We start from the raw sequence: 19,239 nt of genomic DNA, 5'->3' as shown, positions 1-19,239 counted from the left end.
CCTATTAGGAAGATGGAAATGACGATCTTGATGCCTAATGCATTTCCTATTTCCCTAGCTGCAAGGAGAAAATATAAGCCAAGATGGAAGTGAATATCTTGATGCTTAAAACATTTCCTAATGATTGCAAGAACAAAATACACCAAGAAGCATGGAAGTAACAATCTTGATGCCTAAAATATTTTCAATTCCAAGGAGAAAATATAGTCATCCATGAATGTTTCTTGACTAGTGTTAAGAAAGTATAAAGTCACATAAAAATAAGGATAGTTTTCAAATTATGAAGTTTTCCCATTATGAAGTAATGGAAAATGCTAATGCGGTGTTTCATTGAACAATTTTATGTGACATTTTGGAGTGTCTATGTTAATTTGATATACTTTTGGAGTGTACATTTTTTGCCTTATGTGTATCTTGGGTGCCTTTCAAAATTTTCCAAACATAAATTTGAAAATAATTAAATTAGAAAATCAATTTTAGAACTAAATTTAAAAAGAAATGAATTAAAACCAAAATTGGAAAAATAAACATTAAAATATGGATGCCATAATTAGAACTCTTTCTTACCAGAAAAAAAAAAAAGAAAGAAGGAAGGGAACTCTTTCACCTTATAAATCAGCTCCAGCTGATTCATTATGTCTCCATAAGTTACAAACTATTTCTCCTTACTGTGTAGCCGATAGGAGTGCTCTGTATTGACACTATAAAAAAATAAGTGCACCTATATCTATATAACCGATCTCCGACGACACGATCATTCTCTCGAGCAACACGTCTGATAGTTGGTGAGTGAGTTCGTACTCCTGCACCCAACCTTGTATTTGAATCGGTCATACTTCCGTGCGGTCCGTCAAACCAATCGTCTCACCTAGGGAGTTCTCCAGTTCTCCTAGGTTCTCTTTCTCGCCACTAGTCGCCTTCCCGAAAGTTTTGACCGACATTCTGCTCATCGATCAGTCTTTGCTCCCGTTGTAATGTGCGCCTTTCTGCATCACGATGAACGGGTGCTTGAGGTGCCACCACTTGTCTGGTTAGCACACCGAGCGCCTGACTTACCTCCAACATCTGGAGTTTCAGTTGATCTAGTTGATATTGGAGTGGATCTGGAGGATTATTACCTCCTTGTCCGCCATCTTCCCGAACTTCAAGGGGTCGACTTCCCTCTGGGATATTTGGATAATTTACTTCAGGAATTTGAACGCTAGCAGCCCCTGCTGCTGATGATCTAGTCACCATGGCTTTCTGAAACGTTTCCCACAGACGGCGCCAAATGATGGCGTCCAAAATCTGCTCAGCCCTTAGATCTCCTGAGAATGACCTACAAAAACGAACGTTAGATGTGGCCCAACCGCTGGCATCGGGAGTCCACCTCCTAAGGCTAAGTCAGTTGATGAACTTAATCACAAACGACTCTGTTGGAGCACAGAGCTAAGGAATAAATAACGAGAATACGATTCAGATTCTATGTGTGTCTATATCCCTCCTACCTTGTGAGTAGGTGATGTCTTATATAGAGTGTACCTACGAATCTCCTTCGTTGGATGTATTTGAGCCTTCTTCGGATAGTCGTCAGATCTTAATGGATAGATCCGTTGAGTGATCTAGGTTGGACCAGTAAATGACTCCTTTGATAATACGATCATTATATGGTTGTTATCCATATAATAGCGATGAGTGACAACCGCCAAATGTTGCTAGCCGTCTCTAGGTTGATTAGCCTATTCCGATCGTATAGGATTAAGGCATGCTTGTGACTGAGTTAGTTTTCTTCTTCAACAAGCTATCTCCTGGACCCGGCTCGCTCAGAAGCGAGTCGATTCCTTTCGTCCCGACCGGGGTCGAGGGTCGAACCAAGATTGAACCAGGTTTGGTTATATTTTCTCCATATCATGAGGGAACCATATAGACTAGATGGTCGACGTGGATTTCTTGAGACCCAACGTATGATTGGTGGCACCGAGCATATGTGTCTTCAGCTAACAAGAATGAACAAGAAATCAATTCATAGCTTGGTTCATTTGTTGCGTATGAGGGGGCTCTTACAAGACAACAAATTGGTATTAGTTGAGGAACAAGTGACGATGTTCCTGCATTGTGTTGCACATCACATTAAAAATTCAACTCTGAAGCACAATTTTGGGCATTCTGGTGAGACAATTAGTTGACACTTTAATAAAGTGTTAGACGCAATGATGAAACTACACCCATTACTTCTAAAATCCCCTAGTCTCACCACACATCCGAAGATAGATGAGAACCATGAAAGCTTCTACCCATTCTTTAAAGGTTGTGTTGGAGCGATTGATGGGTCTCATATACCAGCGTGGATCTTGGATGAACAACATAAGAAGTTCCGTGATAGAAAGGGTCAAATTACACAAAACATTTTAGCTGCATGCGACCATGACAAAAAATTTACATATGTACTTGCTGGTTGGGAAGGGTCTGCATCTGACTCTCGCATTTTGGATAATGCTATTCATAGAGATGGAGATGGAAAATTAGTTGTTCCACCTGGTAAATACTATCTTGCGGATGCTGGTTTTGCCAATCAGAGAGGTTTTTTGACACCATATCAGAATGTTAGGTACCATCTCAAGGAATGGAAGAGGGGAAATCAAAGACCCAAAAATGCGAAGGAGTTGTTTAACTTGAGGCACGCGAGGTTGTGCCATGTCATAGAAGGTGCTTTTGGTTGGTTGAAGCAACGTTTTAAGATATTGGGAACTCGAGCAGAGTTTCCATACAGAACTCAAGTAAAGATTGTCATAGCTTGTGTACTGCTTCACAACCACATTTTGAACCACAACACTCTTGAAGAAGAGGAGGAATGGCTTGCTAGGGAGGGGACGCAAGGGTTAGGGACCACAACAGGTTCCTCTTCTGCACCTCACATTGTTGAAGATGAGTATGATAGTGAGTCTGATGAAAATGAAGACCACAACGACAGCCATCTGGGTTGCGAAGCATTTCGAAATGGACTGGTAGAACAAATGTGGCATGCATATACAACAAAAGTTTATGATGATGAAGACATAGAATCGGAGAGTGACAATGAGTCAGAATCAGACGATTAAGTTTTAACACTTACTGTTTAAAATGAACTACATTAATTTAAATGTATGTTTTTGAGTTAGAAATGTACTTCGATTTGATTTAATTTTCTGGTTAACTTTGTAGTATAATTGTCACAATATGTTTAATTCTACTGTTAGAATTGCATCCCTATTTTAATTGTGTGGATTTACTATGACCATCATTTTGGTATTAAGTACATCTTCTATTTCAGGATGTCAACGTGTAGTGTAAATGATGTGACAACTTCTTACTTGAAGTATAAGAACAGGAGATGCAATTGTGGGAAAGTGGCAGCCGTCAAAATTTCAGTGTCATCTAGGCATCCTGATAGGTTGTACCAAGGGTGTGAAGACTTTCCAAATGGATGCTCATTTTCCCGTTGGTGTGAGCCAATTGGAGAACATCACACACCCTTAGAGACATCCAGTGGTATGCAGATACAACAAGATGTGGATGTGAAAGATGTGTTGAAGTCTCAAAAGAAGAATGTGCAACATCTGAAAATTTTAGTTCAAGATATGGCCATGGTTAAACTATTACAAATAGGACAATTTATTGTGTGTTGTGTAATACTATTTATAGTTGCTAGGCATGGTTACTGATTTGTACTGTAGAAATGGATGTATTTTGTTAAATTAATAACTCTTTTGTTGTTAGATATACTAAAGCGTTTTGTTTTTATCTTAATTATGTGGTAATCTTTTTATACATTATGAAATTATGGTGTGGATTTTTGTGGTAGCATTGCATCATAACTGCATATATACATGTACTTTGTCACTCAAGTATATTTGTACCAGATGGAGCCTGTAAATGCGTCACAATCACGAGACAAAGACATAGTATCGTGGCCAACAGACATCTCCCTCACACTCTTGGAGGAGTTCTTAAAAATCCATAGAAGTGGTAGAGGTGGAGACAACGGACTCAAGAAAGAACATTGGATGGAGATAAGTAGAAAGATACATCAAATGTATGGCAAACATTATGATTGTGATCAATGCCGTAATCATTTTCGTATCTGGAAAACTAGGCACAATGCACTTTTAGATTTACAGAAGCAAAGTGGTCTTGGTTGGAACAATAGTGAAATGAGATTCGATATTGGCCCTCGCTTTTGGACTGATGTCAAGGTAACAGTTTATATTCATAAACTATCATTTGTCAATTCACAATACTATATGGTAACTTCTAAGCTATAATTTTTAATTTAAAATTGTAGAAAAATGAGCAGAAGTATTGGAAGGAGCATTCCGTGCGTCAAATTCACCTAGATGTTGCTGCAGCATTAGGCAACGAGATTGCAACTAGTCATGAGGCTGAAACTACTGCAGATCTTATGAATGACTCTCCATTCAAACCACATGACCAAGACACCCCATTGCATGGGATTGGGATAGACAATTTGGGTTTTGACCTTGATGCCAATGCAGCTGAAATACCATGCAACCAAACAACACAAGAGGGGGGTGCCAGTCAATCTCGAGGTAGACCACAGGCTGATGATGTCTCTGGACAGCCTAAGAAGAAGAAGAAAGGAGCTGATAAAGTTGTGAGTCTGTTGAAAGAGATATTAGGTGCTTTGAGAGAATTGGCCAAAAGTGTGGGAAAGGAAAGAGAGGATAAAGAAGAACTTATCTGTGATGCAATTAATGCAATACTAGAACTTGACTTGGAGACCCGCCTGCTTGCAAAAGACATATTTGCATAAAATAGCCATCTGGGAAATGCACTACTAAGTGAGAAAGAGTAGGATAGAGCAACTGTTATCAAGTTTTACTTGCATAGATATACTTGATGAGGTTAAGATATGTGTTTACTGTTTTTCATGCATTTGTCAGTACATTCAGTTGAATCATTTTCATTATTTGTGATATTTTATTGATTTCAGGTATCCTCTTTAACTCTTCAGTTGGACAGTTGGCTGTGTGAAGAATCTTTTGACGGGTCACAAGCACCTAGGGACAATTTACAAGATAGTTATGTTTTTTTTATGAACAATTGCTATTTAGATTTGGTGCTTCTTTGAATTTGGAACAATTGGTATTTTGATTTCATGGTTTGTTTTGCAATTGTTGGTTATGTTAATTCATTGAGGCCCGAATGGAGTTTTAAGAGCTGTCTAGCTCTATTTAGTATGTATATGCACAATTTCTATTTCTTCCCCCTCCCTTCACTTGAATACAATGTATGCAGGTTACTACAGATCATTCTCTAGTACTAACTAATCATGGGTAATGATTTGATTTGTTAGATGTTTTTATTTACAATATGATGCTTGAGTACTTTGGACAATTTATAATATGGTTCAGTACTTTAAACAATTTCTGGGTTTTCATGAGGATGACCAGCCATCTGGGTTTGCTCTTCTCTTTCTGTCTATATACTTTTTCTACCTTGAGAGAATAGTTTATCCAATGGCATCAAGCACTTGAAGGTTCATCAAATGTGTTGCAGTCGGAGATGGGACTATTGGGAAGACTTTCTTGTTAATCTGTGCTCTCTTTGTAACAAATTTCCCATTGTGAGTCTCTTCAAATTTGATTTTGAATGCTTTTAGATTTTTAATCTTTTGGGCTTTACATAAATTGTTCATCAGTATTTATTATTCTTGTTCGCTAATGGTTATTTCTTTTTCAGGATTATGTGCCTACTGTTTTTGATAACTTCAGCGCAACTGCTGTGGATGAAGGAACAACTGTCAATTTAGGTCTTTGGGATACAACAGGTTAGATTGAAAATTCTGGGTAAAATTTAACATAGATAATACTTGGTCTTTCAATGTCTATTCTGACTGTGTTTCTTCTGGCTTGATTCTCTCATTAGAGAGAGTTATATTTGGATAAGTACTTCTGTAGTTTCTATCTTGTGTATTACTATTATTGGCATGAGCTTGAAAGTTTTGAGCTAAAGCATCATTGATTGTATTATATAGATAGCCGAGGATGCAAATTATTCTGGCATAGAGAATAGGCATTGAGATCTCATGTTCGATTAGTTTTTGTTCCTTAAAATTTCAAATAGCATTAATTTACTTGCAACTGTGAAAGATCTTATGTACTGATGTGGGGTTTCAAAGTTGTGGTCTTTCTTGTTTGCTATACATCTTGTATCCGGACATTGGATGAGGCGTTTCCTTGTAGTTTTTGCCCTTGTCATGCATTTGCAACATCTCACCTTTTCCAAACTAAATTGTGTCAGCTACATGGATCCTTTCCTTCTAACCAGCTCTATCCAAGGTCTTAATTGATATAGAGCCTAAGCTGTGCATGTTTTTCCTTGTCACTTTTCCTAGGTCTCAGCTTATCCTGGCTGTTTTAGTTCCTCTCGTTTTAATCAAGTTGCTCCTCTATTCTGGAGCATCCAAAGGCCTCTGTTGAACCTGGCCATGCCAACTGAAATGGCTTTCTTCTATCTTGTCATGTATTGGACTTATTCCCATAATATGTTCATTTTTCACTTCATCCTTCCTAGTTTCTTCCCTTTTCATAGATGACACAAATATCTTCTTACTAGATGGGGAAAAAGTGGTCAACAATTGGGCATTTTTCATTGATGGCAATATGATCGCTAGATTCTTTTTGGTGTTATAATTCTTTAACTATCAGTACTTACTTGATAGAGTGTACTCTTCTACAGAACCTTTTATGCTGCCTTATTCTATTCAGAATTTCAGGTTTCTGCCTTTTTTAGTTGTGTGGACATCTTCTTTTGAAGGCATGAACCATCATTGAACCTTACCGTTTGTTTTGGATTTGTAGGCTGAAGGTTTGGGATCTCTGTCTGATATTGATGATCTTGCCAGTACCTTTCCAAAGGTTGTTTTTCCAACTCTGATGTGGCCAAGATTGAAATGCAAGACTAAAAAATATATTGTAGACTTAATAAATGCTTAATATTTATGTGTTGTTGATCTCAATACAATGCAAAGTTTTATTGTTCCTTGTTATGACTTATGACGTAGTTTTTTCCTATTTAACTTCAGCACTACCAAAATTAACTCTTTTTAACAGGAAAATTTTGGTTGTTTTATTATGTCTTAGTGCACTGTTATTAAATGTGGTTCTACTTCTATGTTCAAAGTTTATAATATTTTCATGAAAGAGTCCCGTGTCTGCAGTTCACTGCTGAGTCCATTGTCATGCTAGTGTATGAATTGAAGAGTTGATTGAAACTTTGAGATGGTTTTCTTCTCATTGAAGTCCCGTGTCTGCAGTTCACCTCAGTAAAAGATGGTTTTCTTCTCACTGAATTAAGTAGGGCTAAATTGAATCTCAAAATCAGGTGGAATGCTTAAGTAAAGGCAAAGAACTACATGCTTAGCATGACTTTGTTAGGGTTCTATTAATTTACTGAGTTTTTGTGCTTTCTTATGTGACTGACAAGACTTTTGTTATACTTTCTAACTCTGTGATCTCTTTGTGGTTCCAACACAGAAAGTAGAGTAGGGAAGTCTCCCATGTTGAATTGGGCTCGTCTTCACAAAATTGCATTGGGTATAGCTAGAGGTCTTGCATACCTGCACACAGGCATGGAAGTGCCCATAGTCAATGGGAATGTGAGGTCAAGCAATATCCTAGTTGATGAATTCTTTGTGGCCAGGCTAACTGAGTTTGGTTTGGACAAGATGATGGTTCCTACCATAGCCGATGAAATTGTGGCACTTGCGAAGTTCGATGGCTCCAAAGCCCCAGAGTTACAGAAGATGAAGAAATGCAATCCAAGGACAGATGTATATGCATATGGGATACTGCTATTGGAGATTTTGATGGGGAAGAAGCCTGGTAAGGATGCAAGGAGTGGGCAGTTTGTTGATTTGCCATCCATGGTGAAGTTAGCAGTGTTGGAGGAGACAACAATGGAGGTTTTTGATGGGGAGGTGCTGAAGGTTATCACAGATCCAATGGAGGAAGGCTTGTTTCAGGCATTGAAGCTTGCAATGGGCTGCTGTGCACTTGTGGCCTCTGTTAGACCTACCATGGATGAAATTGTTAAATACATACTCCCTTTTAAGCTTTCTTCTCCCATTGCAACATAACGTAAAGCTTCTTCGATTGATTCCTCCTCCAATCCCCAACTGTAACATGTAATATTGCTTTGTGATTCATTATGTATGTGTATGGAATTTGTATTTTAATATTAGGTTATCAACAAAGTAAAGTAAATTCCCTGTGATCATCTCATCAACCTAAATCTCATTGTCTAATTTAAAACTTGTTTACTTTTAGATTCTTTGGTGAGACTGTTTGTCTGTTTGGTCTTCAGTCCATTCAAACTTTATGAAAACAGCATGCGATGCTTCCTAGTCTTTGTTGTAAAACATAAACTCCAGAGCCAAAACAAAGTAGCTAGGACCCATTTCTGCTCCCATGCTATATAACTTCTGTTGGAATTTATTAATTTGATTCATAAATTAAATGCTCAAGGGCAACATTGGAAACTCACTATTAGGGCGGTTACAAAATAGGGTTATATATTTTGGTAACCACCGCATTAGTGAAAGTAACTGAGTGATTCATTCGCACGAGCGAATCTCTGAGAAACGGCGGCTCCATCTCTCTCTCCCTCTCTCTTAGAATCGCAGGCTTAGAAATTCTTCTTTCCTAGTATTTGATCTTCATTCCATTAATTCACGGCATTTGGGTTGTTGATATTATTCCCTTTCCCAGTGATTGTGGAATCTCGCCGGTAAATCTTTGGTGGTGGAACGAAAACGTGGATCTAGACTTCCATGCGAATACTTCAAGTAAGGGAAAGCGAATCCAGGTAAGGAATCTTTCCCCCATCAATTAATTGAATTGAATTACTTTTGAAGTATTACCAACATTGGTATCAGAGCCATTGGTTCACAAGGTTCTTTGTTCCTCCCCATTGTTTATTTTAATTGTATGGATCCAATGGGAGGATCAAGGGTTTAATACGAAACCCATGGGAGAATTGATAGGGTTTATGGAAACCCTTATTTTGATTCGGATCCGAGTGGGAGGATCCCTGTGAATTTCCCTAATGAAGATTTGCATGAATTGATAATCCATGATGGTAATTATTTTGTTTAATAATTGATGCTGGATTTTTTTTTGGATGATTTTTTGGGTGAAAAAAAGTGTTTTCCGTTTTTTTTGAAAAAAATTTCGTTCAAGAAAAATTGAAAAATCACCGTTTTTGGTCACTGTGGACCGGACGTCTATTATCAGAGTAGTCATAGTGACCTAGACGGAATTTCCGTCTAGGAGACGGTCATCCGTCTAGTCACAGAATGCCAGACGGTCATCCGTCTGGGCATAAACGACGAATTCCGTCGCCTCCGTGAGATGGATTTTTTGGATATTGGTCTATCCGGTTCAAAATGTGTTTCTAACTTACTGGACACCAATGGCCCGAAAATCTGTGTGATGTTTGGGCATTGAGGGCCTATTGGGGCCTAGTGGGAGCTAATAAGGTAGAAGTGTTCTGTGTGAACCACCTCATAGCTTGAACATGATTGCATGTTTTATTTTAATAAAACTAATTTTTATTTATGGGTCTATCAATCATGTTTCTTGCACAGAATGAAGCTAGTGTATAAGTTTATGTGGGTTTGCATGAGAATTTGATTGAATGTTTTTTAGCATCTCTTTTGGTTTAAGTGCTTATCCCATAGGTTGAGTATGCTAGTGTGATTTGTTGTTGCATGAGTTGTGTTTTATGCTAGATTTATTGAACTCATTCTTGTATGTAATATCTCTAGAAAAAATGGCTCTACCAAGAGCATTTTCCTGACCTCACTAAAGGAGATAAGTTGAATGAGAGGAATTATGACCTCTGGCACCGAAAGGTGCAATATCTCTGGAAGAGCGGGATATCTTGGAGACCATAAACCAGACCATGAACCCACCGAGGAAGGTACCCTTGCCCATCGCAGGGACCTTGTACATACAATGCTTGGAAGAGGAAAGGCCGTGCCGGTTACAATCCCGGCTCCATGAGGATGACCTGATGCTTCTTATGAGAAGCATGGACTCAAAGTCTTTGTGGGAGGCTGTGAAGGTCAGGTATGGAGGGACTTCCACCACAAGAGGCTCCACTCGACTCACTTTTGCGGTTATAAGATGCGTCGGGGTCACACCATGAGGCGCATATAACCATCATGTCTAACATGATCGGTGAGTTGAGCGCATGTGGGCGCCGGGCTGAGGAGCAAGTCTCCCAGTCATCAGTCATTGCCAAAGACTTGGGAGCATATGAAGATCTTCTTGACTCATGCGATGGGTCAAGACTTTTGATCAGCTGCCAAGCACCTTGAGCTTGATGAGGATCGGATGTTGGCCGATACCCCTCAAGCGATGTATTTCTCTGAAGCTAGCACTAGTAAGGGTGCACGCTTCGCGCAAGAGAAAAGCTCAACCTCGGCGGTCCAAGCAAAGTAACCGGGTGAGAACAAAAACAAGAGTGGGCCCAGCATTCAAGGGGGACTAGTCTTGGAAAGAAGAAATCAGCTTTGATTTGCTTCAAGTGCCAAGCTTTGGTCATTTTGCTCGTGATTCCTGAGCAAGAGGTATGTCTTGTGTGTTATACCTCATCTTGTTATGTAACAAGTTCTACTATGCTTGCTGAACTAAATCCTTTGTGGATTGTTGATTCGTGCCGAACACATAACAAGGGAACGCTCGAGCTTCGTGGAATACCGTCGTATTCCAAGAGGAAGCAAAAGAATAACATGGGGAACCTCAGCGTGGAGGTTCATGGCATAGGCACATGCAAATTAGTTTTGCGAGGTGGCCGATGCCGTTTACTCCATGATGTCTTGTATGCTCGCATTTGCAAATCTTGTTTCTGTTATTTATCTTTTAAGACATGGTTTTAGAGGTTGTAAACAATTCTTTGGTTTTGTATCTCGTGATATAGTTTATGGTTATGGTTTTCTTGATAATGGTTTCATTGTATTGGATACAATTGATTATTCATTTAATTCTAGTAATGCTTTTGTTTGCCAAAATACTGTGTGTATTGATTCTAATTTGTGGCATGCTAGACTAGGACATATTGGCTTAGATAGGATGAACAGGTTGGCAAGAGAAGGTCTCTTAGGCCAAGGTTCACTATCCGATTTGCCAACTTGTGAGTCATGTCTAGCGGAAAGCAACTAGAAAACCATTTAAAAGGCTTTGAGAGCCTCTCTTCCTTTAGAACTTATCCATTCAGATGTGTGTGGACCCATGAATGTGCATACTGAAAAGGACAGTCTTATTTCATCACATTCATAGATGACTATACAAGGTATGGTCACATTTATCTAATTTCTCATAAGTTAGAAGCTCGGAATGTTTTAAGAAATTCATGGCTTTGTTGAGAATCGGTTAGATAAAAGGATTAAAACTCTTAGAACGGATAGAGGTAGAGAGTATCTCTCCGATATGTTCAAAGGGTTATGTGATGAAAAGGGGATATCTAGACAACTTACTATTCCGGGGACTCCATAGCAAAATGGGGTTCTGAGAGGAGGAATAAACCTTGCTAGACATGGTGAGATCCATGATGGCGCAGCAAATCTACCCATCTCTTATTGGGGAGATGCTTCCTGCTGCGCCTATATCCTCACGAGTTCCAACCAAATCGGTTCCTTCCACACCATATGAGTTGTGGACCGGAAGGAAGCTTTGGTTACTTCCGCATGGGGATGTGCCATATGTTCACTCTACTTCTCACCAATATGGAAAGCTTGGACCTAGAGGAAGAAAGTGTATCTTTGTGAGATATTCCAACCCTCAAAGGGCCATGTCTTCATTGGACTAGATGAGAGTGAGAGGAGAACAACTTGGTCTGGGATGCAATATTCTTGGAGAATGATTTTCCATCTCTTTCGGAGTTAACAAAGAATCATCGATTCTTTGAGATACAAGATAGTGGTCTTGTCACTCCAGGGATTCGATTCTAGATAATGAACCTGGGGTTCATCCAGATCCTAGTGGGAGTGGGAGTGCGTGTGATACTACCTTAGATGGTGAGCAATCACATGCACTTCACCGTAGTGGGCTGGGCTTTCCTCTCAACTTTCACATAGAGGATCCTCATGGTAACTCTGAGATCCTGATGACTTCTCTGGCATGAACCAAAGGCGTGCGCTCTTGGGTCGCTCAAGGAATGGTTAAAGCAATAAGGAAGAGTTGGAGTCGTGAAGTTAATCATGTCCGGGACTTGGTTGACTTCCACCGCCAAGGCGTTGGGAACAAGTGGTTCTCAAGATCAAAAAAAGCGGATGGATCTATTGAGAGATTCGCTCGTTTGTGGCTAGGGCTACACCCAACGAGAGGGCGTTGTTTGGGAACTTTTTCCCATGTGGTTGGTTTGCCTCATTCACCTCATACTAGCCATTGTTGCTCTTGACTTGGGCTTTATCGTGGATGTAAAAACTACTTTTCTCATGGAGAACTTGAGGAAGAGATCTATATGGATCAACCTCAAGGCTTTGAAGCACATGGACTTGGCCAGTGTCAAGCTTAGAGTCCATATTGGCTTAAGCAGCATCTGCTGGATGTCGCTTCCACCAACTATGATGGAAATGGTTTTTCCATGCTTGGAAGACCCTTGTTTACACCAGAGATCGATAATAATTATGTCATTCACATCGTATGTAGATGACATACTTATGGCTAGCAATAGCAGGAGCTATTGGAAACCATTAAGAATGGTTGTCCTCCGTATTTGATATGAGGACATGGGTGAAGCAAGCTATGTGCTTGGTGTCAGATTGTCAAATAGGCAAAGAGATTCGGGTTTATCTCGGACCTATATTGCATGTCTTGACGAGATACTCACCTCAAACCAATTAATACTCCTGGAGAGGGTTTGCATTTGAGCCTTGATTGGATCCTAAGACTCGAGGAGAAAACCAAGATGGAAAGAGTTCCATATTCCTGCTGTGCCTTATGTCCTTGTGTGTACTAGGCCGGATATTTGTTATCTTTTGGTTTCTCCATCAAACCCGCATGCACCGAGTAGTCGGATATTGATATCTCGGCGTACTACATGTTGTGTTCCGATCGTTTCTTGTTGCTTGTGATGCCCTGCTGCTCATGGCCAATCAACCTCTGGATATGCTTTCTGCTTGGTGGGCCATTTCATGGTGTAGCAAAAGCCTTGCATATCCCTCTCACCATGGAAGTAGAGTATTGCTCTCACTCTTCAGGCTGTTTGTTGGAGATTCCTTCACATCTGATTGTGATGACATCCAAGAGGCGCCCTTTCTCCGTGATAGTCCCTCTTCTATGTCAAGGACCCCAAGTATCATGGGAAGACCAAACATATCAGTTAGATATCACTTTGTTAGAGACATTACATCAAGAAGAGTTGTACTTAGCACATATCTACTAGTTTGATGGTAGTTGACCCTCTTACCAAACCTATAGCCAAGGATGTTTTTATTTCTCATGTAAAATCCTTGGGCTTCTAGTTGTGACTTATTTTTGTCGACTTTCTTATTAATGAGTAATATGAGTTCATTCCCATTTTTTTATTCACTTTCTATGTGATTGTGTTTTGCTGCATAAAACAAGATATGTCAATAGGCAAGAGAATGGCTCACTCACACGAGCATTCGCCTCTGGCGCCTTGGAGGCGAGCAAAGATGAGACAGATTGTGAATGACTTTGTGTAGGTCAATTCATAATCATGATGTCGCCTTGATTTGGAATCAAGATGAGTTTCTCTATTGTGAAGAGAATCGACATGAATATTCCCACTATTCATGTTGCCTATAGGAGCAAGGTGCGAGTACTTTATGTGGTGCTAGGGTGGCGACAATAAAGAAACTCGGGTTAGGCGCAAGAGGTTGCGACTAGACTAAGACCTGTATGGTGTTGAGATGGACATACATTCTATTGTATATAGAATGCTCCACCATAGCACGTATATCATACTATGTGTGCTTAGCGACCATTGGAAATGAGAGGATGGATCCCTGCTCCTCTCATTGTGTGAGTCCTGGACCTTATGGTCCATTAGTGTTCTTAGTGACTTTCGACGACATCATGAAACGAAGGGTTGATGTGGCTACTTTGGGGTGTTACCTATGGTCATGATAGATTCGACCTAAAGGGGCACTACCGGGAAAGGAGTCAATCCTAAGTGTAGTGATGGTCTGGGGCGAAAGGAAAGGTTTGATTCAACTGCACCCTAAAAAGTGTTTGCTGGCACCAATTGTATGTGTTACAGTAGTGAATATTTTAAGGACAAGAAGGTGATCTCTCAGAGGGATCGAGATACCTTTAGTCTGGTGAGTTTGAATAAACCTAGGACACTGTGTTATACTAATGCTTATTTGATTTGTTTCTATGAGTGATGTGCCATTCTAGCCTTCTAGGAAGGTTTCTAGTTTGGGGCTCACGCGTGCAGGTATATCACCGGTCGCACAACCCATTTTGCCAGTATGATTGTGGATATTAGTGTCTGGGACACAGGTGGTCTATGTATCTGGGATACATAGTGAAGAGATCAATATATATGTATATCGGGATATGCATGTGTGTCCGGACACAAGAGGTCTATGTATCCGGGATACATAGCGGAGAGATTGAATGTGTATATCTGGGATATACAAGTGTGTCTGGGACACATTGAAAGATTAACACTTGCCCTTGTGCAAGTGGGAGCTGTTGGAATTTATTAATTTGATTAATAAATTAAATGTCCAAGGGCAATATTGGAAACTCACTATTAGGGCGGTTACAAAATAGGGTTATATATTTTGGTAACCACCGCATTAGTGAAAAAGTAACTGAGTGATTCATTCGCACGAGCGAATCTCTGAGAAACGGCGGCTCCATCTCTCTCCCCTCTCTCTTAGAATCGCAGGCTTAGAAATTCTTATTTCCTAGTATTTGATCTTCATTCCATTAATCCACGGCATTTGGGTTGTGGATATTATTCCCTTTCCCAGTGATTGTGGAATCTCGCCGGTAAATCTTTGGTGGTGGAACGAAAATGTGGATCTAGACTTTCGCTGCAAATACTTCAAGTAAGGGAAAGCGAATCCAGGTAAGGAATCTTTCCCCCATCAATTAATTGAATTGAATTACTTTTGATGTATTACCAACATTGGCATCAGAGCCATTGGTTCCCACGTTTAGTGACATAAACGTACCTCTTGTGTTATGGGTGAAATCATGGGTCATACAAAGCTGATGAGAGGAGCTCAAGAAGGATTGTCAGATCATAGTGGCTGGAAAAGAATCCATATCAAGGGCGAGGATCCTATGTAGAAACCATCAGTTGAGGTAGAAGCTCTGAGAGGAGATGATGTCAATGAATTGGCAGAAGCTTTCATCAAGCGATTCTGTAAGAAGTTACAGAATCACAGTAGTGAAGAGTTTATGAAAGTGAAGAAATCCTGAAGAAAAATATGATCTAGTCTGTATAGTACTAAGAAGGATAATATAAATTTGTGCTTACCATAAAATGACATAATTAAGGGTTGTTCAGTATCAAGAGCTTCTAGATATCAAATGGGTTATTAGTGCTCTAGTTGCCCTCAGTGTTGTACCCACATTTCAGAATTGATTGTAAGCTTTTTATATTAAATGTCTTAGTGTGAGCCAAAATGTTAAAATGTTTACCTGTAATTGAAGGTGACAAAGGACTTATGTTAGATGGCTATGCATACATGGCATGGAAATTTTTTAATTTTTTTAATACATGACAAGAAAAATCACATTCATTTCTTGGATACCTCAAGGGGAGGCAGATGCGAAATGTCTATTTATTATTGTACAAGATTTTCTAGAACGTTATTTTTTTTTGGGCCCAATACGTCAAGTTGTTGTTGGTGGTACCATCTCAAGGTTGAATCCACTCCCAGAATCAAGGTAACCAAACAGTTTTTCAGACAAATTCAGTTTCGAATCAGGGTTACCTAACAGTTTTTCAGACAGGTTTACTTTCAGAATCAGGGTAACGAAACAGTTTTTCTGATAGATTCACTTTTAGAATCAGGGTAACCAAATGGTTTTTCAGACAAATTCAGTTGTCAGAATCAGGAGAACCAAACAGTTTTTTCATAACAAATATGATTCTACAGAACCTAATTCCACAGAATCATGATTCTATAGAAACATGACTCTGAATCAGATTCCATAGAATCGCGGAACCAAACGCGGCCTAAGCCATCTGACACTGTGCTACAATAGTAGAAGTGGGGTTCTACAAATGGTAAAGGCTCAGAGGGCACTCTTACTTACAATCATCCCTTTAAAAAAAATAAAAAATTTCACCTAACAGAATTACACCTAACAGTGGATTATTGCAATTACACCTAACAGAATGTTGTAGCCCTTGGGGTCTTGTGCTTTTGCACTTCCTACTTGAACCTGCCCTGCCCCCATCATTTGTAGAGTACTTCCTCGTCAATCTATGAATCACTGATTCCTGTCATTGTCTTCTAGTTCCTAATAATTTTTTTTTTTGGGTAATTTTCATCTGGACCCCCGAGGTTTGGTCTTGGTCATTTTTAGTCCAAAAAAACTGAGACTTTGCATTTGCCTCCCCTATACTATAGAAAAAATCAATTAAAGGACAAATTATCACTTCTATGACAATTTTGCCCTTTTTTAATTTAATTTTTTTTATTTTTACATTTAAGGGATTAAAGATCATCCTGAACTTTGTTGGTTCTAATTTTCAGAAAACCCTTTTCGTTAACAAGAATTCCATTTGCAGAATAAGTCATAAACTCTCTCCATGGATCTTCCTTTTCTTTTTTTTTCCCTCTCGTTTTTGCTTTTTTCTTCTTTCCACTTGCAGAATAAGTCATAAACTCTCTCCATGGATCTTCCTTCTTTTTTTTCTTTTCCCTCTCGTTTTTGCTTTTTTCTTCTCTGTTCTTTGTGGTTTCAGATTTAAAAGATGGAATCATTTTCTCTTTGCTTGCTCTCCACTTTTAATATTGGAGAAGAAGAGGAACGATTACTGCTAGAATGAGAGGATCTGAAGTTTTTAGCCTTAAGGGACAGCAAGGAACAGAGGAAGTATACAAGTGAGAAAGTCATTTCACCTCCTCCGCCAGAGCCCGTAGAGACTCCTCCGATCGCTCAAACCGTTAACGAGCAGCAAAAAGAAAAAACGGTAGCAAGAAAACAGCAGAATTCCAACTGCTTCTACTTATTTTTCTTCTTCTGCTCTGCACTTTCTCAGTTTTGCTGTCACAAAACCTCATCTCTTTAATCCACTTAGATTGGATTTCATCTCGATTTCTGTGTCTGTAGTTTGTATTCGTTTCTCCAGGATGGATCTGTTTCTGATGCTCCCAATCTTCATCTCAATCGAATGTGAATACAAATTCGGTTTCTCAGTAATATCTCAATTCCGATCAAATTTCAATCGATCTGCTCTTTGGTGAAGAAGAAATGAAGGTTCCTTGTTCAGATCTGAAACCCACTTGGTCTGCAACCCTAATTTTTTTTCTTTTCTTAATCTTCAATAGGGATTTGGGAATCGGCATGAAGGAGGGTTTGATTTTGTAAATTTATAAACTTAACTCCTTTAAATGTAAAAATAAAAAAATTTAAATTAAAAAATAAAATAAGGGCAAATTCGTCATAGAAGTGATAATTTGTCCTTAAATTGACTTTTTCTATAGTACAGGGGAGGCAGATGCAAAGTTTCAGTTTTTTTGGACTAAAAATGACATAGACTAAACCTCAGGGGGTCCAGATGAAAATTACCCTTTTTTTTTTTATGTATTGTCTTTATAGTTAATTTATATACAACTCAAAATTTTCAAAATGCTTGTTTCTAATTTTGGCCAACATTTTCTACTTGGAGTGGCCCTAGAGATGTGAATGGATAGTGAAAAATTCAAATTCAATTTGTATTTGTATCCTTTTAAGAGCATTTAAATTCGATTTTCTCAAATTCAGATGATCTGATTAATAATCGGATTTGAATTCAAACATGTCAATTTTAAGCCGAATATTATTTAATTTGATTAGATATTTGACAAATACTATCGGTATTCAATTAAAGTTTAATTTTGAGGGATACATCATTATCCCTTCATTAATATTCATTAACTGTAACTAATTACACTAAATTAACAATAGTTACTCTAATTGGATGTCAATATCCGAACTACATTCGGGGGTATTTTTATCCATTTGATTACTTTGAATTCGGATCGATATTATTTGAAAATCCGATTAACTAAACAAATTCAAATTCGGTTATAAATTTACATGTCCGACCGGATATCGATTCAAATTTGGATAATGTATTTAATAATTGGATTCAGATTCATAAATTACCATGTTCGAGCTGAATTCGATCCTTTCACATCCCTAAGTGGCCCAAATCCAAGGGTAGGGACTCTCCCAAATGTAGTGGATCCTTATTTGTTTGTGAACTGATCACAATTAGACCACAATTGGCCTACAAAAGTATATTAGGCTCCTAGTCAGCTGGTCACAATGAGAAAGCTCTGATTATGACTAAAATCAAAAGAAAATTTATTTTCTATGAAAATAAATAGATAATCAGGAAAAGAAATTTACCACCAACAAACATTGTGTCTTGCAAGCCCTTATCTCTCTTATTGTAGATGAAAATTTTGGTTTCTTTGACATCCATAACCCAATTATTGGTAGTTCTTTAAAAAGAATTGGCTTTTTACAAGGGTAGGTGAAGTGGTGTCAATTGGTAAGCCTGGACCAATCCAATTCAATTTTTAGTATGAGAAGTAGGGAGTTCAATATATGATATCCAATATACAACTGATTTAGTTTTGATGTTATTTTTGTTTCTTACATTAGTTTGCTTTCACTTTAGGTTTGTTTTGGGTTTTATTCGCCATATAAATATAGGAGAAAATTCTCCCATACCATTGAAGATTATACCATTTCACCAACTTGTCAGTAGTAAAATAATTGTAGTGTCCCTCCACAAGGCTTTTATGTGTGTTCTCATTAATCCCTTTATGCATATAGAAATTGCCACATGAAGGAGAACAAGCTTCTCTCAAGAATGATACTATATACTACCCTCCATGTACACTCTCTACTACACAATCATGTGTGGGTCCCACCTTTGAAATTAAATAATTCAGGTGCGAGTGATCACCAAGGGCCTAAACGTATACTGACTTGAAAAAATAACTATTCATATAACAAAGAAACTAAAACCAATTCAAAGACTCTT

This window comes from Hakea prostrata, unplaced genomic scaffold, assembly GCF_041222555.1.
Source record: "Hakea prostrata isolate BN-2017 unplaced genomic scaffold, UWA_Hpros_2 contig_73, whole genome shotgun sequence".
In the NCBI taxonomy this organism is placed as follows: Eukaryota; Viridiplantae; Streptophyta; class Magnoliopsida; order Proteales; family Proteaceae; genus Hakea; species Hakea prostrata.
Note: the sequence above shows the minus strand (reverse complement) of the source record.